Source organism: Ambystoma mexicanum, chromosome 3q (genome assembly GCF_040938575.1).
Source record: "Ambystoma mexicanum isolate Mex_15411 chromosome 3q, UKY_AmexF1_1, whole genome shotgun sequence".
Lineage (NCBI taxonomy): Eukaryota > Metazoa > Chordata > Amphibia > Caudata > Ambystomatidae > Ambystoma > Ambystoma mexicanum.
In genome coordinates, this window is record NC_090926.1 from 1,035,044,500 (window position 1) to 1,035,069,671 (window position 25,172).

At 48.1% G+C, this 25,172-nt stretch overlaps 2 protein-coding genes across 5 annotated transcripts in view; one reads left to right on the forward strand and one right to left on the reverse strand.

Annotated features, from left to right (window-relative positions):
• Positions 1 to 25,172, forward strand: part of RBFOX3 (RNA binding fox-1 homolog 3) — a 3,087,537-nt gene that overhangs the window by 2,159,057 nt on the left and 903,308 nt on the right. For all 4 annotated transcript variants that reach the window (XM_069655212.1, XM_069655215.1, XM_069655213.1 and 1 more), the window contains one exon: positions 5,991 to 6,032. The gene's annotated coding sequence lies outside the window, so the exon portion shown is untranslated. The remainder of the gene's footprint in view (positions 1 to 5,990; positions 6,033 to 25,172) is intronic.
• Positions 1 to 25,172, reverse strand: part of LOC138448037 (streptococcal hemagglutinin-like) — a 140,704-nt gene that overhangs the window by 17,060 nt on the left and 98,472 nt on the right. The window lies entirely within an intron of this gene.

Sequence of the window (25,172 nt, forward strand, 5' to 3'; positions counted from 1 at the left end):
GCAAGGTGCGAGTGACAGCTCAGGAGAATGGAGAATGTTCTGAATGAAAGGATGGCCGGTCTGTGGTCTCGCCTGTGTAAAGTTTAAGAGTAACTTGGAGCATAGCGCTGTCCTTGGTGCTGAACTGCCTTAATAACTCAGCACTGCTGTCTGTGACTGACAATGGCAATGTTGTTGTCATTGATCACGGTAGACTACACCTCATTGCGGATCTGTTTTTCGATTAGAACAATAGAATAAAGCACATTTCTGGTTTCTTTTAGAATACCAATATTTACTGCATGTATTTGAGTTGTTTTGTGTTATACCCCTTTATACCCCTCAGCAGACTGTTGTTTTGCCTGTAATAACACTGGCTTAAACTGTATTCGGTACTACCACAAGAAGCCACCACTAAAGAGCGTGGGCCCTGGAGGCTTGGCCCCAGCTAACATAGGGGAGGGGCTAGGGGGAATTTAACGTATACATTCCAACGAAAATGCTCATGTTTTTTTTTTTTGTTGGCCATTCACCCCAAGTCTACCTCCGACACTCTTTATTTATCAAAATCTGGCCTTTCCCACCCCCCCATAAAAAAATTCGATGAGCATATTCGTTGTAATATACACGTTCAAATACCAGCCGGCGAAAGGACGTCGTACCCCCACCCTATACCGGCGAAGTATACTCTGACTGCACACAGACATACTAGTTAAAGAAGTCGTGCGGCAGACGGGAGATCGGAGCATCAGAGCGAGAGCCGAGCTGGAGACTAAACATGATCTGCAGTGTTACAGCAGGCAGGCAGGCGGGCGGACCGGCCTTGTCTGCACCTGGGATACTATGCACGTGCCGTCTTGGTGGCTCCTCAGCCAGATGGCTTGGGGGCACTCTTAACTTGGAAATCTCACATGGTGGCATAACTCTCGCAGGAGCACACTGTATTAACCTTGCAGCGACAATGACAAATAGATGATAGACCGTTTTAATGAACTTCTGTATAAAATGATAGACCTGATTTATCGGAAGGTTACTGTTCTATCATGTCACATGTTATGTCTGTGAATTACAGCGTCTATGTTTTTCCATCAACGTACTTTGCTGCGGTAGAAACCGACGACATAGCGTGGATTTGGGGACCTAGGGGTGGGCTGGAGGACTGGCCAAGGGGCAGTGTCCCGTCTCGGGCAGCTGGTGGTCTCTCCTGCCAGGTCCACGGCCTGCCTGTGAGGGACGTTTCTGCCTTTGACACTTTATTTAGGGAAGTTGATGGCATGGAGAAAAGTGATGCGGTAAGTAAGGATTGAGGCACATTAGCAGAGCTCTGTGCGAATCACAGTAAAAGAATAACAGGTTGTGCTGTGAAACCCAATAGAGGTGCATTGGTATCACTGTTTGGAAAAGCAGTAGGTGGCAAGTGAGCGTAGAGGTGGATTGGCGGAGCATAGCACACACTGCCATGGGAAGCTGCTGGTCGGGCTGCAGAATGTCTGTGGTTTCCAGAACTGGAGAAGAAGAAGAGGTGCTACTAGACAGCAATGAGATGCACTGGCATTGATGGGTGTCAACCTCTATATTAGCAAGTCAGGGGGTGCTGCAGGTCAGGATTGAGATGCATCGGAAGAGTTCTGTGTGGTTTCCAGTACTAGCAAAGCCGGAATGCTGCGACAGAGTTTGAGGTGCATTGGAAGAGCTGTGTGTGATGTCCAGCACTTGGAAGCCGGGTTACTTCAAGGTGGGTTTGAGAAGCAATGGCAGAGCTGTGTGTGACGTCCAGCACTTGGAAGCCGCGCTACTTCAAGGCGGGTTTGAGGAGCATTGACAGAGCTGTGTGTGACGTCCAGCACTTGGAAGCCGCGCTACTTCAAGGCGGGTTTGAGGAGCATTAACAAAGCTGTGTGTAGCACTTGGGAGCGGGGTTACTTCAAGTCGGGTTTGAAGTGCATGGGCAGAGCTGTGTGTGATTTCCAGCACTTAGAAGCCAGGCTACTTCAAGGCGGGTTTGAGGAGCATTGGTAGAGCTGTGTGTGATTTCCAGCACTTGGGAGCGGAGTTACTTCAAGTCGGGTTTGAAGTGCATGGGCAGAGCTGTGTGTGATGTCCAGCACTTGGAAGCCAGGCTACTTCAAGGCGGGTTTGAGGACCATTGGCAGAGCTGTGTGTGATGTCCAGCACTTGGAAGCTGGGTTACTTCAAGACGGGTTTGAGGAGCATTGGCAGAGCGTTGTGTGATTTCCAGCACTTAGAAGCCAGGCTACTTCAAGGCGGGTTTGAGGAGCATTGGTAGAGCTGTGTGTGATTTCTAGCACTTGGAAGCCGGGCTACTTCAAGGCGGGTTTGAGGAGCATTGGCAGAGCTCTGTGTGATTTCCAGCACTTGGAAGCGGGCTTACTTCAAATCGGGTTTGAAGTGCATGGGCAGAGCTGTGTGTGATGTCCAGCACTTAGAAGCCGGGCTACTTCAAGGCGAGTTTGAGGAGCATTGGCAGAGCTGTGTGTGATTTCCAGCACTTAGAAGCCAGGCTACTTCAAAGCGGGTTTGAGGAGCATTGGTAGAGCTGTGTGTGATTTCTAGCACTTGGAAGCCGGGCTACTTCAAGGCGGGTTTGAGGAGCATTGGTGTAGCTGTGTGTGATATCCAGCACTTGGAAGCCGGGCTATTTCAAGGCGGGTTTGAGGAGCATTGGTAGAGCTGTGTGTGATTTCCAGCACTTGGAAGCAGGGTTACTTCAAGGCGGGTTTGAGGAGCATTGGCAGAGCTGTGTGTGATGTCCAGCACTTGGAAGCCACGCTACTTCAAGGTGGGTTTGCGGTGCATTGGCAGAGCTGTGTGTGATGTCCAGCACTTGGAAGCCAGGCTACTTCAAGGCGGGTTTGAGGAGCATTGACAGAGCTGTGTGTGATGTCCAGCACTTGGAAGCCGGCTACTTCAAGGCGGGTTTGAGGAGCATTGGCAGAGCTGTGTGTGATGTCCAGCACTTGGAAGCCGGGCTACTTCAAGGCAGGTTTGAGGAGCATTGGTAGAGCTGTGTGTGATTTCCAGCACTTGGAAGCAGGGTTACTTCAAGTCGGGTTTGAAGTGCATGGGCAGAGCTGTGTGCGATTTCCAGCACTTGGAAGCGGGGTTACTTCAAGTCGGGTTTGAAGTGCATGGGCAGAGCTGTGTACAGAGAACCAATATTGCAGTAGCAGGTTCTGCCACGGATTGCAATTGAGATTAATTTGCTGGTGATGGCAGGGAGGGGAGTTAGAACATTTTGGACGAAACGGAAAATAAAAATAGTACAGAACTTCAACGAGCAATGCGCAAGCCAATAGCTTTGGTTTTTATTGTAAGTCATATTCGTGGTCAGAGAGATTGGGGTCGATAAAACAGCCCCAGAAAAATGCTTGGATAGCCGCAGGAGAGTAGTGCAGCAATCATTTTCATTTTCAGTATCTGCGGGGCAGATACTGTCTCCCAAAAAAGGGGCAGCAACTGTGGAAAGGAAGAGTGTCCGACTCCTTCTGGGAAAGTTTGAGAGGGAGACACCCCCATAATTTAATGGAAGCCGGGCTACTTCACAATGAATACTGCATTTCCAGCCCAAAAGATTTGAATACTGCGGATCCCAAGGTTGGGAATGAAGTTGCTGTAACTCAATGCTCGATGTTGGAGGATTGTAATGCCATGTACCCGGCACTGCCGCTGTCACTCGAAGCACGTCGGGCTGGTGTAAGCCACTCTTTGATCCATCGCAACACTGGTTGTACCCACTAGAAGCAATCGTCTCGCCCACCTTGAATGCCAACTCAACCAAATGGAAGCAATCACTCGCTTGTCTAAACTGCCGACTCACTCAACCCATTGGAAGTCATCGACTCGCCCATCTTAAACTCTGATTTCCAATGGAAACATTCATCTCATCCCATCTCGACTATCCACTCGAAACACTAGAAGCCACTGGGCCTCATTACGAGGTTGGAGGTAGCCAAACTCCGGTCCGGCTCCAGGTCCGGTGAAAGGGGAATTACTGGGCCATTCCGACCTTTGCAGGCCTAGTAATTTCCCTTGTGCAGTACCCATTGCCGGTACATCCCCATTCCCATTTGAACCCCCATAGGGCTCAATGGGAATGGGGAGGATGGTAGCAGAGGAACCATTCATAACGGTACCGTTGCTACCATCCGGTTCTGCTCGTGGGTGCAGCTCTGCACGCCTGGTCTGACCACGCTTGCAGAGAGGCACCCGCACGCAGAACTCATAATGTGGCGGCATGGTAACAACGGCGCCGGTAGCACTACCAGCGCTGTTGTTGCCTTACTGCCACAGACGTAATGAGGCCCATTGTCTCAATCAATCTTGACATGACTCATTTTAAGCCATTGACACGCCCATTTTGAATACCAACTCTATCCACTGGAAGTAATCGTCATGACCCTTCTCGATGTGGATTCGACCCCCGGAAGCAATCGTCTCGCCCATCTCACATTCCAACTAAACACATTGGGAAGCCGACTCCACCCATCTTTATTGAACTGTGGAACAGTGCCTAAAAAAACGGTCTCGATACTGTAAAGACCCAAGAGCAGGCCTAAAACATATTAGTAGTGGTTCTGTCCTTGTGGCCTCCCTAAATGGGCCGTAGAGACCTTTGAGACCCTACTCCTTACCTTTTTAAAGATGCCATCCCTGCCTTCAGACCCAGGGTGCCTCTTTCATCTTAAGGTCTGCATATTCTGTGTCTTCTCTTACAGTGGTGCGTTAGTGGGTTTTTTTCTATTTGTGTGTTTTTTTAATTTAATTAAAGTCTTTTATATTTATAGAACCTTGATTGGACATGCCTTTTGTTTTGATACGTCTCGCCCATCTCACATTCCAACTAAACACATTGGGAAGCCGACTCCACCCATCTTTATTGAACTGTGGAACAGTGCCTAAAAAAACGGTCTCGATACTGTAAAGACCCAAGAGCAGGCCTAAAACATATTAGTAGTGGTTCTGTCCTTGTGGCCTCCCTAAATGGGCCGTAGAGACCTTTGAGACCCTACTCCTTACCTTTTTAAAGATGCCATCCCTGCCTTCAGACCCAGGGTGCCTCTTTCATCTTAAGGTCTGCATATTCTGTGTCTTCTCTTACAGTGGTGCGTTAGTGGGTTTTTTTCTATTTGTGTGTTTTTTTAATTTAATTAAAGTCTTTTATATTTATAGAACCTTGATTGGACATGCCTTTTGTTTTGATACAAAAACACTATTGTTGTCCGGCCAGATTCTGCTCTAGCTCACACCCCACATGTAGAGAGCAGCCTAGTCTAGGCCCACATTACCACAAGAGGCGATAAAGATATACCTGTTGTGCTGCGTCTAGTGTGGGGCTGAGTAGGCTGCTTAGTCACTACTCATCTCTGTACTAGTGCAGAGACAGCACAAAGGGACGATTGGGGCCAGGGGTCCCCGCAGTCCAGGCCGCTCATGGTGGAGCCTGGTACAGGGCGTGGGTGTGTCGCACTCCTGAAGGCACCCGCTTCTGGAGAAGCTTCTCTCTCCTGCTGCCCTGTGGTGATGTGAGTAGTGGGTGAAAGCACACTGTCCTGCATGTGTGATGTGGCAGGCAGCAGGAGGCACACAAAATGGCAAGGTGTTCATCCACTGCGTACCATAACAGCGTATTCACTGCCAGCTGCAACCACAGAAATACTCTGTGTTTTAAATGTTAATTCATTATTTGTACTGTGCTTGTTCTTATGTTCAGCGATTTGGTGTAAGGCGCTATATAAAACCAAATAAAATACAAATACCATCCCATATATGATGTATAGCTTTAGTCTTGTCTCGTAGTGGTAGAGGAGCTAACACAGAATACATTTTGATATATTAATATTGTTTTTAAAGTGCTAGGATGTAGTTATAATGAAGAAGAGGAAATTGTATGTTGAAGGAATAATGGAAGAGATCTTAAAAGTGTGGAAACGTCTGCTGCCCGGTGCCCAGTATGATGCCATGGCTCCTAACTCTGCCCTGTTTCCTTGCAGAATTCCTGCCTGCCACGGGGGACACGGAGCGGCTGCGGCAAGGTACGTCCTCGGTCTCTTCCTTTGGCGCCTCTGTATGCCTTCGTGATGTAAAAAGTACCCCTTTGGATGTGTTGAAAGTATTGATGGCAGCCCCTGTTGGTCACTAGAGAACCTTACCGCCTAGGGCAGGAAGGCACATTGGATTTCTAATATTGGCGAGAAGCATCGTCTGGGAGGCCCCACCTGTGCCGACCCGACCCCAGCCCCTCCTGCCTCCCAGAAGCAGGCCTACCAGAAATATGACTGAAACACCAGCCTACAGAAGCCTCACCCAAAATCCTTATTATGTAAAAAAAAAATGCAAACATGTTGTGAAACGTCTTGGAATGGGAGCACATGTAGCATGCGTGCCTGGCGGTAACATGCTTGCCAAGGGATTCCTAGGTTTCGACCCCAGTGTATAGAAGCCAGCGCAAATGTGCACAAGGCACTTTCCAAATAGAAAGGTTGTTGACGACTGCCTTTCTATTCATTGTGGCGCCTATTTGTATTTTGTATATACTATGTGCATACATTAGATTTGTAATATAAATATTTTTGTAGACCTTTATGCAGCTCAAAACATGATCAGAACACTGGTCAGACTTAAACAATATCCATTGTATAGGATTTCATTCCATCGGTTCACAATTGCATTATAACAACAAAAACGGCACCATCCCCACAATATACCCTGGAAGGTCAGGGTCATTCAGATGGCGGCGGCCAGTGTCCCGAAGCGTGATACTCGTGGGGTGACTCGCCTGGGCTGATCTTTCCAATTCTCTTGGACGTGTGCCATAGGAACGTCCTTTTAAGACACGTATGAATGATGTTTTGGACAAGTCTATGGGCCTCATTGCATTTTTTTTACCGGACCGGGGAAACCTGAGTTTCCTGGTGGGGGTCCTGATCAGTCCCCGACCGGCAAAGCAATGACGGAATCACCCGCAGCGCTGCTGGTCATTCTGGCAATTCCATCCCATGGGACTCCAAGGAATGGGAACTTACCGCCGTCTCCACCGCCTGGAATATCCCGGTAATACCAGACCATCAGGTGGCAGTGACGGTAGCAGCAGTTTCCCGGTATCTAGCCGGAATTACCGGCAGGATACCAGGAAACTTGTAATGAACCCCTATGTGACCAAGGTCGAGTTGCAGTGCTAGGGAGTCGCTGTGCCTGTACCTACTTTGAAACGTGTTGTTGCTAATGTTCCCTACCTGGTCAAATTGTGGAAAAATCCCTTTGTAGCCCTGAGCCTCAGGTGCCTCAACTTTCAAAAAGGAGCGCACTCTTTAATGGTCAATGTCACCCTCAATCTTAAGGTCTGCATATTCTGTGTCTTCTCTTACAGTGGTGCGTTAGTGGTTTTTTTCTATTTGTGTGTTTTTTTAATTTAATTAAAGTCTTTTATATTTATAGACCCTTGATTGGACATGCCTAAATGGGGCGTGTCCGGAAATGAAGATGTGCACACGTGGCTTAATGCATTTTCACTCTGCCCTATTTTCCTGCTCACACAAAATGGAGGGGCGCAGAGCGGAGTCGGGCTCTCCACTAAGTGGCGGGGTGCAGAGCAGAGACAGGCTCTTCACCAAGTGGAGAGGCGCAGATCAGAGATAGGCTCTCCACCAAGAGAAGGGGCACAGAGCGGAGACAGGCTCTCCACCAAGAGACAGGCTCTCCACCAAGTGGAGGGGTGCAGAGCGTAGACAGGCTCTACACCAAGTGGAGCGGCGCAGAGCGGAGACAGGCTCTCCACCAAGAGACATGCTCTGCACCAAGTGGAGGGGTGCAGAGCGTAGACAGGCTCTACCCAAGTGGAGCGGCGCAGAGCAGAGACAGGCACTCCACTAAGTGGCGGGGTGCAGAGCAGAGACAGGCTCTTCACCAAGTGGAGGTGCGCAGAGTGTAGACAGGCTCTACACCAAGTGGAAGGGTGCAGAGCAGACACAGGCTCTTCCCCAAGTGGAGGTGCGCAGTTCGTAGACAGGCTCTACACCAAGTGGAGTGGCGCAGAGCAGAGACAGGCTCTTCACTAAGTGGCGGGGTGCACAGCAGAGACAGGCTCTCCACCAAGAGACAGGCTCTCCACCAAGAGAAGGGGCACAGAGCGGAGACAGGCTCTCCACCAAGAGACAGGCTTTCTACCAAGTGGAGGGGTGCAGAGAGTAGAAGGCGCTACACCAAGTGGAGCAGCACATAGCAGAGACAGGCTCTCCACTAAGTGGCGGGGTGCAGAGCAGAGACAGGCTCTTCACTAAGTGGAGGTGCGCACAGGCTCTACACCAAGTGGAGCGGCGCAGAGCAGACACAGGCTCTTCCCCAAGTGGAGGTGCGCAGAGCGTAGACAGGCTCTACACCAAGTGGAGCAGTGCAGAGCAGAGACAGGCTCTTCACTAAGTGGCGGGGTGCAGAGCAGAGACAGGCTCTTCACCAAGTGGAGAGGCGCAGATCGGAGACAGGCTCTCCACCAAGTGAAGGGGTGCAGAGCGGTGACAGGCTCTCCACCAAGTGGAAGGGCGCAGAGCAGAGACAGGCTCTCCACCAAGAGACAGGCTCACCACCAAGTGGAGGGGCGGAGAGCATAGACAGGCTCTACACCAAGTGGAGCCACGCAGAGCGGAGACAGGTTCTCCACCAAGTGGAGGGGCATAGAGCAGAGACAGGCTCTCCACCAAGTGGAGGGGCGCAGAGCAGAGACCAGTTCTCCACTAAATGGCGGGGTGCAGAGCAGAGACAGGCTCTTCACCAAGTGAAGGGGCGCAGAGCGGAGACAGGGTCTCCACCAAGTGGAAGGGCGCAGAGCGGAGACAGGCTCTCCACCAAGAGATGGGCTCTTCAGCAAGTAGAGGGTCGCAGAGCGTAGACAGGCTCTACACCAAGTGAAGCCACGCAGAGTGGAGACAGGCTCTTCACCAAGTGAAGGGGGCAGAGCGGAGACAGGCTCTCCACCAAGTGGAGGGGTGCAGAGCATAGACAGGCTCTCTACCAAGTGGAGAGATGCAGAGCGGAGACAGGATCTCCACCAAGTGAAGGGGCAGAGTGGAGACAGGCTCTCCAAAAAGTGGAGGGCTGGAGAGAGGAGACAGGCTCTCCAAGTGGAGGGGCGCAGAGCGGAGACAGGCTCTCCAAGTGGAGGGGCGCAGAGTAGAGACAGGCTCTCCAACAAGAGGAGGGGCACAGAGCGGAGACAGGCTCTCCACCAAGTGGAAGGGTGCAGAGCGGACACAGGATTGCCACCAAGTGGAGGGTCGCAGAGCAGAGACAGTCTCTCCTCTGCCAAGTCAAGGGGCGCAGAGTGGAGACTGCCTCTCCACCAAGTGGAGGGGCGCATAACAGAGACAGGCTCTACACTAAGTGGAGGGGTGCAGAGTGGAGACAGGCTCTCCTGCAAGTGGAGGGGTGCCGAGTGGAGACAGGCTCACCCCAAGTAGAGGGGTCGGATTGGAGACAGGCTCTCCACCAAGTGGAGGGCGCAGAGCAGAGACAGGGTCTCCCCTAAGTGGCGGAGTGCAGAGCAGAGACAGGCCCTCCACCAACTGGAGGGGCGCAGATCGGAGACAGGCTCTCCACCAAGTGGAGGGGCGCAGAGCAGAGATAGGCTCTCCACTAAGTGGCGGGGTGCAAAGCGGAGACAAGCTCTCCACCAACTGGAGGGGTGCAGATCGGAGACAGGCTCTCCACCAAGTGGAGGGGCGCAGAGCAGAGACAGGCTCTCCACTAAGTGGCGGGGTGCGAAGCGGAGACAGGCTCTCCACCAACTGGAGGGGCGCAGATCGGAGACAGGCTCTCCACCAAGTGGAGGGGCGCAGAGCAGAGACAGGGTCTCCACTAAGTGGCGGAGTGCAGAGCAGAGACAGGCTCTCCACCAACTGGAGGGGCGCAGATCAGAGACAGACTCTCCACCAAGTGGAGGGGCGCAGAGCAGAGACAGGCTCTCCACTAAGTGGCGGGGTGCAAAGCGGAAAGACAGGCTCTTCACCAAGTGGAGGGGCCCAGAGTGGAGACAGGCTCTCCGCCATGCGCACCTCCTCTGCCTCCTTTGAGCACGTCATGTGATTTTCATGCAGGAGTAAAAGGAATGGATTCCTGTGGAACTTGCATCATATTTTGCACCAGGTCAAGACCAGGCGGATTCCATAGGCACCCATTAGAAAGTGTCTGCTACGTGTATTTGCAGGCAACATGCACTTTCCGCAAACAAGAGTGGACGGTGTGAGAGTACCAGCGAGTCCTCCCCTCCCCCGCTGTTGCTCTTTCCTTGTCCATTCTGCCTCGTGGACCTTTAAAATAGCACACAGGGGACCCCACATCATGTAAGTGCTAACATCGGCAGCCCCCTTCATGCGAGGTATCCTCTAGTGTCCTCTAGTAAAATGTGTCTATTAATTGCGACGTTGAAAACCTGAAGATTTACTCTGGCCGACCTTTGTTCAGGAGTAGCACACCGATGTAGGCACTTTGGAGGAGCGACATGCGGCCTTTCCCTGCTTTGTGCATCACAGGCTCCAGGTGCCCCCTGCGGTGCTCTCCACTTTTAATGAGCCCTTCCTAAATGCTTTATCAAACGTCGCTTCCGGAGAGATAGGACGCAGAGCGCCACTCGTCTAACAATGGCCATCGACGTGAGCGGCTCGAAACCACATTCCGCAGGCATTGTGGCTAATGTCTTAATCACCCTGTCGATAGCGGCTAACCAGGAGCGGGAAGGAGGAGAAAGATTTTGTTGATCTCCCTCGAACCCCTACAGACTCTGACGGCAATCAGGCGCTCGGACAGAGCCCGCCATCAATAGGCGCAGGTATTGACCGTGGCGCGGAGGAAGCAAGGCCGCACTTGTTCAGCTAAAGACTCCCAGCTGCCGGGGAGCCGGTGGGAGTGTTTAGGCTGCGTCTTGCCTCCACCTCGCGTGGCCACGGTATTGGAGATACCCATAACAAGTGCATCTGCTAACTCCTCGCCGCCATCCAGGCAGCCAGACGGGTGGCAGGGTGCCCCGTTGGAGCAGCTGCAATCATGCCAGAGTGTGCGTATAGACGTGCTTCGGGAGGGAGTTTTGCGCGTCATTTCCTGTATCTTCGCAACACGTGTGCAATGCAGAGCAGCCACGTGCGTGCCTATGCATGCGAGTATGGCTATGTATTGAGCCGTTGCTCTATCTTCATGTTGGTGTAGACTAGAGTGAGCCTTTGTGTGTGTGCTCAGTGTGTGTGTGTGCGCTTGCGCCGGCGCCACACAGCATGTCATGGAATCTGGCAGTAGCTCAGGATCAGTGTCACCCTAAGTCTGCTCGTTTCCCTTTCAGCACTGGCACATGGGTATGTTCACCACTAGCCTTGTAGACGCTCGCTCCTTGGCCCTAGATGCCAGAGGAACCCTACCCTGGCATGTCTGTCTTTTACCTGTCTTCCATGCCTTTACTCTAGAAGATTCTGCAGCTTTCTGGCTATGCCACCTTTACATTGGATTCCCCACCTATACGCCCCCCCCCCAGGCTTTTCCATGATGTCCATGCTTTTTCACTAACTTCCCATGCGTTCGCCTGGCTTGTGTCACAGTTTATTATACGGTCACTCTCAACTCAGGGAGTTCCCCACCCAAGCAAGGTGGCGCTCAACAAAACGCTTTACAGATTCAACTTTAGTGAGTCCTCCACTTCTATCGTACCCTACTGCAAAATACCCTCTTTACCATCAATCAGCTAGGGGCCTATCTGGTGTATGGTAAAAATATATATGTATTTAAGTTTTTGCAAAGAATCATAGGTAATCACAAAAACATCAACCACCAATGCTGTGGCACTACACAATATCACCAATTAGTACCCGGCGAGAAACAATCAGAATTCAACAAGCATTCTGATTGGCTCTCGCCGGGTCCTTACCCGGCCGAGAATCCTTCGATTCTCGGCCGGGATTCCAGCCGCCTTGTCCTCAGCCTTCGTTAAGGCCCGAGCGAACTGGGCCCCGGGGCATTACCTGAGTCGGTAATGCCCCCGCCGCTCGGGTCATATTGCTTAATTCAAATTTCTTGCACCATTAAACTAACATAGGGTTTGATGGACTTTCAGTTGCTATAAGACATGGGTAGCACATTGAAGTTGGCAGTCACAATTTACATCAGATCTCTTGCAAATTAACCAATAGGAAAAATACAAAACACACAGTGATTGCTTAGTTTGGTACAATACTCATTTCTACCAGCAACCCCCACACCCTCCAGGCAATAATTAGATATGACCCCTCTGATCTGAAGGCAGGGTACAGGGAGTGGGAACACAATGGAAAATCGTTTTGGGCTTTTTATTTTGGTAAAATACAATGTTTTGGATTTCTGATTTGGGATGCAAGGGAATAAATGGGGAATTTTGTGTTACGCCACCCCTACAATTTTGTGTTACGTCACCCCTACAAATGCAAGGCTTTGGGATCACAGTTTGGACTGGGAGAGAACATGTGTTTTTCACAATTTGTTTTCAATGGGGATGCAAGGTGTTGGGATGTTCGTTTTGGGGACACCACCACATTCAACTGAACAGCAGGGTTGCCCAATGACACTGCAGACTAGAGTCATTTACAGTGCACTGGGATAATCCTTTAGTCAATTTCGAATTTTGACAAAAACATCACCCCCTGATAAATGACCCTATGGGAATTAATGATATTATATTTATAGTTGACTGTGCTATGGGTATACACACTTTCACCCCCTCCCACTAATGGAGAGGACCCACCAATGCAAAAATATGGGTTAAACAGACAGATTCCAACACGATTCAATGTAACTGGCTAGAGTGTTCTTCTATAGAGAATTCATTGAGTTACATTTTCTGTTCAATATGGACAGGGTCTACCCAGTTTTGCCCTCCCCCCTCCTTACCCACTAAGGGAAATGTATTAAGGCAGGTAGCTTCCCACACAATTGATAGTTTTGGGATATATTACATGGGAGATCTCTGTTCTTAGCTTATATTTTTTCTCATAACTTGAGTTGTATCCATCATACAAAATTTCTTTTTACATGGTCCCGACAGGCTTTTTAACCCCTTTAATCTGAGTCCAGGGGTGAGCTCACAGGGACACACGATTCTCTTTTAATTAAAGAAAAGGTGGCCCAATGTTAATCAATGGGAAGACATCACATGGGTCCCCCAGTTTCAGATAGCCCCCAACAAATTTTAGGTTTAATTTCCCTTCTATGGCCTGATCAGGACATCTGACTGGCCCATGTGATCATGCCCTCCCCTCCTGGGCTTCAGTGGTTTTTGTTTGAAGTTAATGTGCAGTTAATGAGGAGACCTGACCTTAAAGGTCATTTCTGAAAACCAGACTTCTTCTCCTAGAGGTCCTCAGCCAAAGTTCTTGAGGACAAAATTTCAGAGGCACAGACCTTCCAGTTCAATGGGAAAAACAAGCTACATAAATAATTCTAAAAGAATAGCATTTTACATTGACACATTGTCTATTACACCTAGCCCTACTGTTCATACATACAATCTTTCTTTCTATTATAGTAGATCAGAGGTAGATTCATTATGAATCTCATACACACAGATAGGCCACAGTTAACATAGGAAACCAGTGTCCACTGCTACAAAAACGAAATAGGCCTTTCACTTTACAGGCTGTCATTTTATATGATGAAAATTAAGTGTCTTTATTCCTGATAAACTCAATCTGTCACTTGGCTTTATTTTTTAAATGACAGGCATCATTCCTCCTTTTTATCTTCCAAGTGTGCCCTATTTCAAATGTATCCTTTCTTTCGACATGCACTTCTGTGGTTGAAATCGGTCAAAGGTACCTTTTCCCAATTTACACAAAGGCAGCATCTGCAGCACCGCAGGTTATGTCACATTCATTGGGCATATTCATCAGTTTTAAGCTCTCAGGTAGATTCCATTTCACTTGCACTCCTGTCCATTTTAGTGGAGTTGGCTAGGCCCATTTCTTTCATTTAACTAGGCCTTATGTCAGAAATCACTGTTTTGTACTGGCTTTACATATTTTAATGAAACTGCACATTAGCCAGCTTCACTCTCGCAATAGGGGCCTAGCATGGCCTCTCCATCTCTATAATTGTATTTGGTTATTTATAACACTCTTAATACCCAGAGGTTTTTAAGCGTGGACTCGGCATCCTCTTGCTTCAAAGGTGAGCGTGTTGTCCCTGAGCTATCCTCCTGTAACGCTCTGGGGCTGTCTTTTCATTCCATACTTGCCTGCCTTTACTCTAGGTTTGCTTCAGATTCCGTGCTTTTGCTCTCGCTGTCCCAGGTTTCCTCTGGCCTCCATGCCCTTGCTCTAGCTTCCCATGCTTTGCACTGGATTTCTTGACTCTACTCTAGATTCCTTAGCTTTACCTTAACTTCTATGCTTTACTCTAACTTTCCTGGCTTTACCTTAATGTTCATGGTTTTACTCTAGTTGCCCCAGGTTTACTTTTCCCTCCATGCCTTTGCTCTAGCTTCTCATACTTTGCACTGGATTGCTTGTCTCTTCCCTAACTTCCATAGCTTTACCTTAACGTCTGTGCTTTACTCTAGCTTTCCTGGCTTTACCTTAACTTTCGTGCTTTACTCTAGCTCCTCCAGGTTTACTCTTGCCTCCATACCTTTACTGTAGCTTCCCTTGCCTTGCACAGGATGTGTGCACCCACTCTAGCTTCCATAGCCTTACCTTACCTTCCATGCTTTTACTTTAGCTTCTCTAGCTTTCCCTTCACGTCCATGCCGTTACTCTAGCTTCCCATACTTTACACTGGATTTCTTGCCTCTACTCTAGCTTCCCTAGCTTTATCTTAGCTTCCATGCTTTACTCTAGCTTCCATATCTTTACTTTAGCTTCCTCGCTTTTACTCTTGCTGCCCCAGGTTTACTTTTGCCTCCATTTATTTATTTATTTTTGCATTTATAGCGGCGCCCAAGACCTTCGGGTATCACGGCCCTAGTTATAGTAAGTGTAAAATGACACTTTATATGATAAAACAACAAAGTGAAGCTAGGTGTACAGTCTGGCAAAGCTGTGCCTCATGGCTTCAGCTTCCATGCTTTTACTCTAGCTTCTTTGGCTTTTCCGTATCTTCCATGCTTTTACTCTAGCTAACCCAGGTTTGCTCTTGCCTCCATGTCTTTACTCTAGCTTCCCTTGCTTTATTGCTTTACACTGGTTTCCATGCTTTCATTGTAGCTTTCCTAGCTTCACATTCATTTCTATGCCTTTACTCTAGATTTCCATACTTTACACTGGATGTCTTGCCGTTATTCTGGCTTCATTAGCTTTACCTCCATGCTTTTTCTCTAGCTTCCCTAGCTTTACATTAGCTCCCATGCCTTTACAGTAGCTTCGCTTATTTTAAAAAGGATATATTGCCTGTAGTCTGGCATGCCTATCTTTACCTTCACTTCCATGCCTTTACTCTAGCTCCCCTTGCCTTACACTGGATTCATGCCTCTATTCTAGCTTTCCTAGCTTTGCCATAGCTTCCATGCATTAATTCCAGCTTCCCTGGATTTACCTTAGCTTCCTTGTTTTTACTCTAGCTGCCCCAAGTTTACTCTTGCCTCCATGCCTTTAATATAGCTTCCTTTGCTTTACACTGGATTTGTGCCTCTACTCCAGCTTCCCTAGATGTACCTTAGCTTCCATGCATTACTCTAGCTTCCCTATCTTTGCCTTAGCTTTCAAATGTTTACTTTAGCTTTCCTATGTTTACTCTTGCCTCCATGCCTTTACTCTAGCTTCCCTTGCTTTACATCTTGCCTCTACTCTAGCTTCCTTAGCTATATTTTAGCTTCCATGCTTTACTCTAGATTCTCTATCTTTACCTTAGTTTCGATGCTTTTATCCAAGTTGCCACAGGTTAATCTTGCCTCCATTCCTTTAATCTAGTTTCCCTTGCTTTAAACTGGATTCATGCCTCTATTCTGGCTTCATTATCTTTAACATAGCTTCCATGCTTTTACTTTAGCTTCCCTATCTTTACCTTAGTTTCCATGCTTTTACCCTAGCTGCCAGAGCTTAATCTTGCCTCTATGCCTTTACTCTAACATCCTTTGCTTTACACTGGATTCATGATATGATGATAGGTTATTTATAACTAGCTTAATACCCAGAGGTTTCTAAGCACAGACCGGGGATCGAACCTTTGTTTCTCTGTGTCGTCTTGCTTCCAAGGCGAGCATGTTGCCCCTGAGCTATCCTCCTGAGACAAAGCAAACCTGGGGCATGCTTCTATTCTAGCTTCCTTAGCTTTACCCCAGCTTCCATGCTTTTACTCTAGCTTCTTTGGCTTTTCCGTATCTTCCATGTTTTACTCTAGCTAACCCAGGTTTGCTCTTGCCTCCATGTCTTTACTCTAGCGTCTCTTGCTTTATTGCTTTATACTGGTTTCCATGCTTTCATTCTAGCTTTCCTAGCTTCACATTCACTTCTATGCCTTTATTCTAAATTTCCATACTTTACACTGGATGCCTTGCCGTTATTCTGGCATCATTAGCTTTCCCTCAGTTTCCATGCTTTTTCTCTAGCTTCCCTAGCTTTACATTAGCTCCCATGCCTTTACTGTAGCTTCGCTTATTTTAAAAAGGATATATTGCCTGTAGTGTGGCATGCCTATCTTTACCTTCACTTCCATGCCTTTACTCTAGCGCCCCTTGCCTTACACTGGATTCATGCCTCTATTCTAGCTTTCCTAGCTTTGCCCTAGCTTCCATGCATTAATTCCAGCTTCCCTGGATTTACCTTAGCTTCCTTGCTTTTACTCTAGCTGCCCAAGTTTACTCTTGCCTCCATGCCTTTAATCTAGCTTCCTTTGCTTTGCACTGGATTTGTGCCTCTACTCCAGCTTCCCTAATTTACCTTAGCTTCCATGCATTATTCTAGCTTCCCTGTCTTTGCCTTAGCTTTCAACATTTACTTTAGCTTTCCTATGTTTACTCTTGCCTCCATGCCTTTACTCTAGCTTCCCTTGCTTTACACTGGATTCATGGCCCTACTCTAGGTTCCCTAGCTTTACCCTAGCTTCCATGTTTTTACTTTAGCTTTCCTAGCTTTACCTTCACTTCCATGCCTTTATTCTAGCTTCCCATACTTTACACTGGATTGCTTGCCTCGTCTCTAGTTTCCCTAGCTTTACCCTAGCTTCCATGCTTTTACTCTAGGTTCCAAGGATTTGCCTTCGGTTCGATGCCTTTACTCTAGCTTTCCACACTTTACACTTGAGGTCTTGCCTCAACTCCGGATTCCTTAGCTTTATGTTAGCTTCCATTCTGTACGCTAGCTTCCCCATCTTTACCTTAGTTTCCATGTTTGGACCCCAGCTGCCACAGGTTCATCTTGCCTATATGCCTTTAATCTAGCTTCCCTTGATTTACACTGGATGTGTGCCTCTATTCCAGCTTCCTTAGCTTTAACTTAGCTTCCATGCATTACTGTAGCATCCCTATCTTTACCTTAGTTTTTCACACTTTTACTTTAGCTTTCCCATGCTTACTCTTGCCTCCATGCCTTTACTCTAGCTTCCTTAGCTTTATGTTAGCTTCCATTCTTTACTCTAGCTTCCCCATTTTTACCTTAGCTTCCATGTTTGAACCCCAGCTGCCACAGGTTCATCTTGCAACCATGCCTTTACTCTAGCTTCCCTTGTTTACACTAGATTTCTAGTTCTACTCTAGTTTCCCTAGCTTTACCCTAGCGTCCATGCTTTCTTTACCTTAGTTTCCGTGTTTGGACCACAGCTGCCACAGATTCATCTTGCCTCTATGCCTTTACTCTAGCTTCCCTTGTTTTTAATCTAGGTTACAACGCTTTGCCTTCACGTCGATGCCTTTACTCTATCTTTCCACACCTTACACTTGAGGTCTTGCCTCTACTCCAGCTTCCGTAGCTTAATGTTAGCTTCCATTCTTTACTCTAGCTTCCCTAGCTTTACCTTAGCTTCCATGTTTAGACCCCAGCTGCCACAGGTTCATCTTGCCTCCATGCCTTTACTCTAGCTTCCCTTGCTTTACATTGGATTTGTGCCTCTGCTCCAGCTACCATAGCTTTACCCTAGCTTCCACTCTTTACTCTAGCTTCCCTTTCTTTACCTTAGCTTCCATGTTTAGACCCCAGCTGCCACAGGTTCATCTTGCCTCCATGCCTTTACTCTAGCTTCCCTTGCTTTACACTGGATTTGTGCCTCTGCTCCAGCTTCCTTAGCTTAATGTTAGCTTCCACTCTTTACTCTAGCTTCCCTTTCTTTACCTTAGCTTCCATGTTTAGACCCCAGCTGCCACAGGTTCATCTTGCCTCCATGCCTTTACTCTAGCTCCGCTTGCTTTACACTGGATTTGTGCCTCTATTTTAGCTTCTTTGGCTTTACTTTAGCTCTGCATCTTCCCCATGTTTAGCCTTGCTTTAGCGCCTTTTCTCTACCTTTGACAATGTTCCAGTGGCTTCTTGGCTTTCCTTCTAGCTTTGTCAACAAGAAAGTGTGCCCCTGCTCCCCGCCTTTTACTGGGGGCCTCCCCTGCTTTGCCCTGTCTTCCATCGCATTGCTATAGCCCTCCTCCCTCTGGGACTGTTTTCCCAGATGTCCCTTAACTTTGCCAGCTTCCCCCGCCTTGCCCACGCTTCTGCATTTGCTCAGGGTACATTGCCTTGCCGTCTCCTCTCTAGCCTTTGTCCCGCTTCTACACACCACCTTAAACCTAGATTCTGCATCGTACCACAGGTATGGAAAGAGTGTGGCAGGTTCCCTGGCTGCATCATTGTCTCACTTTATCTAATACGGTGAGCACATTGTCAGCATGTGTTGTCAGTGTGATACATGATATGATAGTTTATTTATATAACGCCTATACACAATGTGTTTCAATGCGCTTCAAGGCAAGGGAGGGAACAAGGGAAAATACAATGACATTCTTACAGGCCATGAACAGTAAGGATGTGAAATTAACTATCGTACTCGGCCTGACGTCATTTCAGATAGTGCAAGAGCTAAGACATAGATAAGGAAGGGAGGGGGAGAGTGGGAAGGAAATGGAAACAGACAGGCGACTACCGTACTAGGCCTGACGATATTTCTGGTAGAGCCAGAGAAAAACAAAAGGTGAGGGAGAGGGGTGCAGAAAGGGAGGGGAGGAACAAAACAAGCGACTATCATACTAGGCCTGAGGACATTTCAGATAGTGCTGGAGGGGGGGGGGGGCAACAAGTAAGGGGAGGGAGTAGGAGACAGACGAGGTTGCTATCATACTAGGTCCAGGGACAATTCTGATAGAATAAGTGCATAGAAGAAAGTAAGGGGGGATAGGAAAAGGGAGAAAGGGAGAGGAGAATAGAACAGAGAGTAAGCCAAAAAAGTGAAGAAGCAAGAGTGGAGAGCTAATACAATTGCAGAAGTCAGTAGTAACACATAATGTTGCAAGCCAGGATACAAGAGGAAGATGGAAACAGCATGATTCAGGGCCACCATGAGTCCAAGATGCAAAGGAAGTCCAGCATGAGAGTTGAGAAAGAGTGACGCACCGTGAATGAAGTCCATAAAAGTCAAATCCAGCATTGGCCACAAGAAGGTGATGGTGAAACCAGAATGTATCAGGACAGACTCCTGCAGAAGTAGACTGGAGGGGGGTAGGGTGGGGTAGCAGGGTAGATGAGTCAAGCAAAAGAGGCAACACCTGCGTGCGGGAAGGGTGGGGGGCATCTGTACTCACACGCTAGTTGGATATGTGTGCCAGCGTTTACCAACGTCTTCATTTTACAGTGTGCGACCATAGTTGCCACTATCTTCGAATCACAATGTTTGTGTGTGTGACTGTGACTTTGCGTGTACTGCTACAAGCTCACTCGCTCTGCCCACCCACCCCAGCGTGCCCTCTTCAACTGAACTGGCATCCATGCAATCAGTGCAGTTAATCACAGTACCCTATAGTGCTAACAACTTCAACTTCACATGACTTCCTGTCATGCCTGCTCCACTCCTCAGATGCAGTCGTGGTATTGGTACTGGTCCTGCATCTTCAGGCCCTGGATGCGCAGACACCGCCGAACCAGCAACTAACCTCCTGTCATGCCTGCATCACTATTCAGATGCAGCCCGGCTACTGGCCCTACATCTTCAGGCCCTGGATCCGCAGACACCACTGAACCAGCAAATAACCCCCCCCCCCGCCTGCACCACTCCACAGATGCAGCCAGGTACTGGCCCTGTCATGCTTGCACCACTCCTCGTATACAGCCCGGGTACTGGCCTTGCACCTCAAGCCCTGGATCCGCAGACACCGCCGGAACAGCAAATGACTTCCTGTCATGCCTGCACCACTCCTCAGTTGCAGCCCTGGTACTGGTCCTGCATCTTAAGGCCCTGGATGCGCAGACACCGCCGAACCAGCAACTAACCTCCTGTCATGCCTGCATCACTATTCAGATGCAGCCCGGCTACTGGCCCTACATCTTCAGGCCCTAGATCTGCAAACACCGCTGAACCAGCAAATTACTTCCTGTCATGCCTGCACCACTCCACAGATGCAGCCCGGGTACTGACCCTGCATCTTCAGGCCCTGGATCCGCAGACACCGCTGAACCAGCAAAAATACTAGTTCCGATGAACTTGACTGGTTCCAACGTGCTGTTTCATGCCAACCACAACATCCATGGTTAACGGAAATGACGGGGGGTGCAAGAGAAGCCATAACACCGCAAAGCTCCTGCCACAAGGAACTGTTCAAGGGCACCAGAACCCGACGCTCTGAATGATCACTATCCCATGAATCGAAGGCAGTCAGCACTCTTCACCTGCAAAGCCCAGGATGGCCACCAAAATTAGTTTCACCATTGCCATAGTACCCATAACATCCTTCCCAGCAACTGCCAGCTTTCTGCCTCAGAATCCAGGCAGTGGGCACAGAAATATGCACATGAAGGTCTCAGCCCTGCAAAGAATTCAGGTCGTTATGAATCTCAGGCTGTGGGCGATGAAAAGCCTCCCTGGCCACAGAAAACGTTATTGTATAATTGACGATATCTGTACATATCACCGCAGTAGACGCTATGTTGTTGTAGACCAGACATCTACTACTCCCATGATCCCCCACCATTGACCATGCTGGCTAGGAAAAGTGTGAGTTGTAGTCCAAAACATCTGGAACGCAAACGCTTGCAGACCCCGGTTGATGGTCCTCTTAGGAGTCAGAATCTAGTGTTTCTAGTATTCTTGTGAGATACTTATTTTGACTGTGCAGTGTGTGAGTGGAGTTATCGCTGCCTTAAACTTACTCTGACTGAGCACACATCTGTATTATTCTGGTAACACGTTTTTATGGTGCATATGCCATCAAGAACAGCACTCCTACGCATCTCAGGTCTTCATTACCCGGCCACTGCTACCACAGGTGAGCCAAGGATGCAACATAGTACTCTGCCTCTAGACTTTGGGAACATAGAACTGCTTCACATGACTCCTACTACCTTCAGAGTGTTTAGGAGTCATGTGAACTGCTTCACATGACTCCTAAACACTCTGAAGGTAGTAGGGGCTGGAGATAAGCCAAACGGTGGGATTTTTGTAAAACAAAATTAAATTGACTTTGTCTATCACACCTCATGCCAGAGTCCAGCCTCAAAGCATGAGACAGGGATTCAAACCCATGCTGTTCTGTGTTACTTTGACAACAAAACCTGTGTGTGTGCCCCTCCCCCATAGCTATCCTCCCAGCCCTTGAGGCGAAATGATCAGATTTGCAATTTAACAATTTCCTTTAATTAATATTTAATTGAATTGTACGGAAAGTGAATTAATAGCACATACTCTGTAAACATCTTATTTAGTATTCTGCCAATTTGAATTATGTGCCAATTTAATGCCAATGCATGTTTTGACTCGAAAGTTCTCGCCTCGGGGCATATGGATATTGAGATGTTATTATTTATTTATTTATTATTTGTTACATTTGTATAGCGCGCGCAACCCCTCATACAAGTTATATGAGGTTCATAGGCCAACCACTTCATAAATGAATTGTTTAACAGAGGTATGCATTCGCATTTACAGACATTTAGGGAACATAAGAACAGATTTTCTTTCATAGGTTACAAAAAAAGGTGCAGTTTAGTGCATCCTGACGGAAGTTTACGCCAATAGCCAGGTTGTGAGTGCTCTACGGAAGGCCCAATAGGATTTTTCTGCTCTTAGTGACTGAGGGAGGACGTTCCATTGTTTAGCCGTGAGGACAGGGAAGCTGGAGCCACCAGTTCTCCTGCTCTTGAGTTTTGGTTGTACCAATCTGCGAGCGTAAGGCGTGAATAGACAAATGTTTGTTGAAAACATTTAGCAACTAAATTCAAAGCAGCCACTTAGGGGGTTTATGTGCCTACACATATCAAACAAGATAAACCTTTTCAATACAACTATTCAAGATTGTACCAAAAGTATATTTACACAATTCAAAGCATCATTTTCTATATTTATAGTAACTCAAAGTATGTACTTTTTATAAGCCATAATTATCATTGAGTAAGGTCAACACTCCCATCAGGTTTTATGACACCCCAGCTATAAATATTCAATATTCAAGTCATGTGTGATATTCGCATCTCATAATAAAAGGTATTGCAATGTAAGCTTTCCCCTGTGACACCCCTACCTTACCGTACGTGCTTGCTATGATCAGACGCTCGGGTGCGTGTCTCTGTCCTCATTTGTGTCTGATAAGAATGTCTAGGAAAGGAGGTCCGTCTCGTAATTGCGATATCCCTTGAGCACCTGAGCATTCTGCTTCCTCTTTGAACTGTCTCGAGTGGATATTTACAGTGTCAGGTGTTATTATGCACGAGTGTTCTTCTCGTTAATTCCCCTCTTCACCTATTCAATGAGCCAGTGCAGTGCTCCTGTTAAACCAATGAAAGGCAGTGAGCTCTGTTTATTTGAGTTCTTTATGCACCCATTGTGCACCTCTGCAATCAAGCAGTAGCATAATCACGTTCTCTCTTCCATCCTTCAAAACTACAACAGTTCCTCTGTAAGGATTACACATATCCTTCTCATGAAATAGCCCTCTTCAACTGGAGTACCCAGGGGTGGACTGGGAAGCCCTGGAAATAATGTTCTAAGGGGCACCATATTGCCTATGTTCAGCAAGCCCAACCCTTGTCCTATGAGAAAAAGTGGAAATAAAATAGGTTAGCACACAAAAGGGGCCAAGGTTGCAGAGGCCTACCGGGAAATCTCAGGAGCTCCCTATAGACCAGTCCACCCCTGGTAGTACTCCTGTCAAAACCGGAAAAGGATGCACAATCTAATGTTAAACTAAGCGCTCTATATGCCCATGGACGCATATCTTTAGTCAGTGAGTGGCATCATTGAATGACTCCCCCGTGATTTAGTGTGACTGGCGCCATTTTGCTGCAGTTTATATATGGCCATTAGTGAAAATAGAAGATGGGCCTCTCATGAACATTACATCGCCATTCGGATCTATGTGAAATGACCGTTTTTTTATTTTTTTATTTCCCATTTGTTCGCATATATATATGTCAGGGGGAGGCCCCCTAAATCCCCCCACCTTACCCCTATACCTTTTTATTAACTTTACCCCCCCTCATATATATATATATATATATGCAAAAGACTAGGGGTCAGACTTTTGGCCTTCAGACTTTTTTCCCTCCGTAATTTCATACAATACCCACCAAATTCGGCAGCCATATTTGAAGGTATCATATGTACCATAGTTACACATGTTAAAAACCAAACCTCATTTTTATTTTCCACTGTCTGATATTCAAAGTCTAATGACTTGACTTGTGAGGCTTCTTTTGTTGATGGGATGAAATCAGGCTCTGGTCTAACCTGGAATGAGCCTCTGGCCCCGGTCTGATTTGGGATGAGCCTCTGGCCCCAGTCTAACCTGTGATGAGCCTCTGGCCCCAGTCTAACCTGTGATGAGCCTCTGGCCCCGGTCTAACCTGGGATGAGCCTCCGGTCCCGGTCTAATCTTTGATGAGCCCCTGGCCCTGGTCTAACCTGGGATGGGCCTCTGGCCCTGGTCTGATCTGGGATCAGCTTCTGGTCCTGGTCTAATCTGGGATGAACCTCTGGCCCTGGTCTAATCTTGGATGAACTTCTGGCCCTGGTTTTACGAGCCCCAGACCTGGTCTAATCTGGGATGAACCTCTAGCCCTGGTCTAATCTGGGATCAGCGTATAGCCCTGGTCTAATCTTGGACGAACCTCTGGCCCTGGTCTAATCTGGGATGAGCCTCTGGTCTAACCTGTGTGAGACATTTGTTAATGTTAATAAATTGCATTTTCGGGAACATATATCTTAAAATATATATTGGAGTGAAAACACAGCATACCGTACAACATAATTTCGTTTGGCTCCAGTTTGACCTGGGATGAGCCTCTGGCCCCGGTCTAACCTGGGATCAGCCTCTGGCCCCGGTCTAACCTGGGATCAGCCTCTTGCCCTGGTCTAAACTGGGATGAGCCTCTGGCCAGGTCTAATCTGGGATGAGCATCGGGCCCTGGTTTAATCTGGGATCAGCTTCTGGCCCTGGTCTATTCTGGGATGAACCACTAGCCCCTGTCTAATCTGGGATGAGCATCTGGCCCTGGTCTAATCTGTGACAAACCTCTGGCTCTGGACTAATCTGGGATGGACCTCTGGCTCTGGTCTAACCTGGGATGAAATCAGGCTCTGGTCAACCTGGAATGAGCCTCTGGCTCCGGTCTAACCTGTGATGAGCCTCTGGCCCCAGTCTAACCTGGGATGAGCCTCTGGTCCCGGTCTAATCTTTGATGAGCCCCTGGCCCTGGTCTGATCTGGGATCAGCTTCTGGTCCTGGTCTAATCTGGGATGAACCTCTGGCCCTGGTCTAATCTTGGATGAACTTCTGGCCCTGGTTTTACGAGCCCCAGACCCGGTCTAATCTGGGATGAACCTCTAGCCCTGGTCTAATCTGGGATCAGCGTATAGCCCTGGTCTAATCTTGGACGAACCTCTGGCCCTGGTCTAATCTGGGATTAGCCTCTGGTCTAACCTGTGACGAGACTCAGGCCCCGGTCTAATCTGGGATGAACCTCTGTCCCTGGTCTAATCTGGGATCAGTTTCTGGCTCTGGTCTAATCTGGGTTGAACCTCTGGCCCTGCTCTAATCTGGGATGAACCTTTGG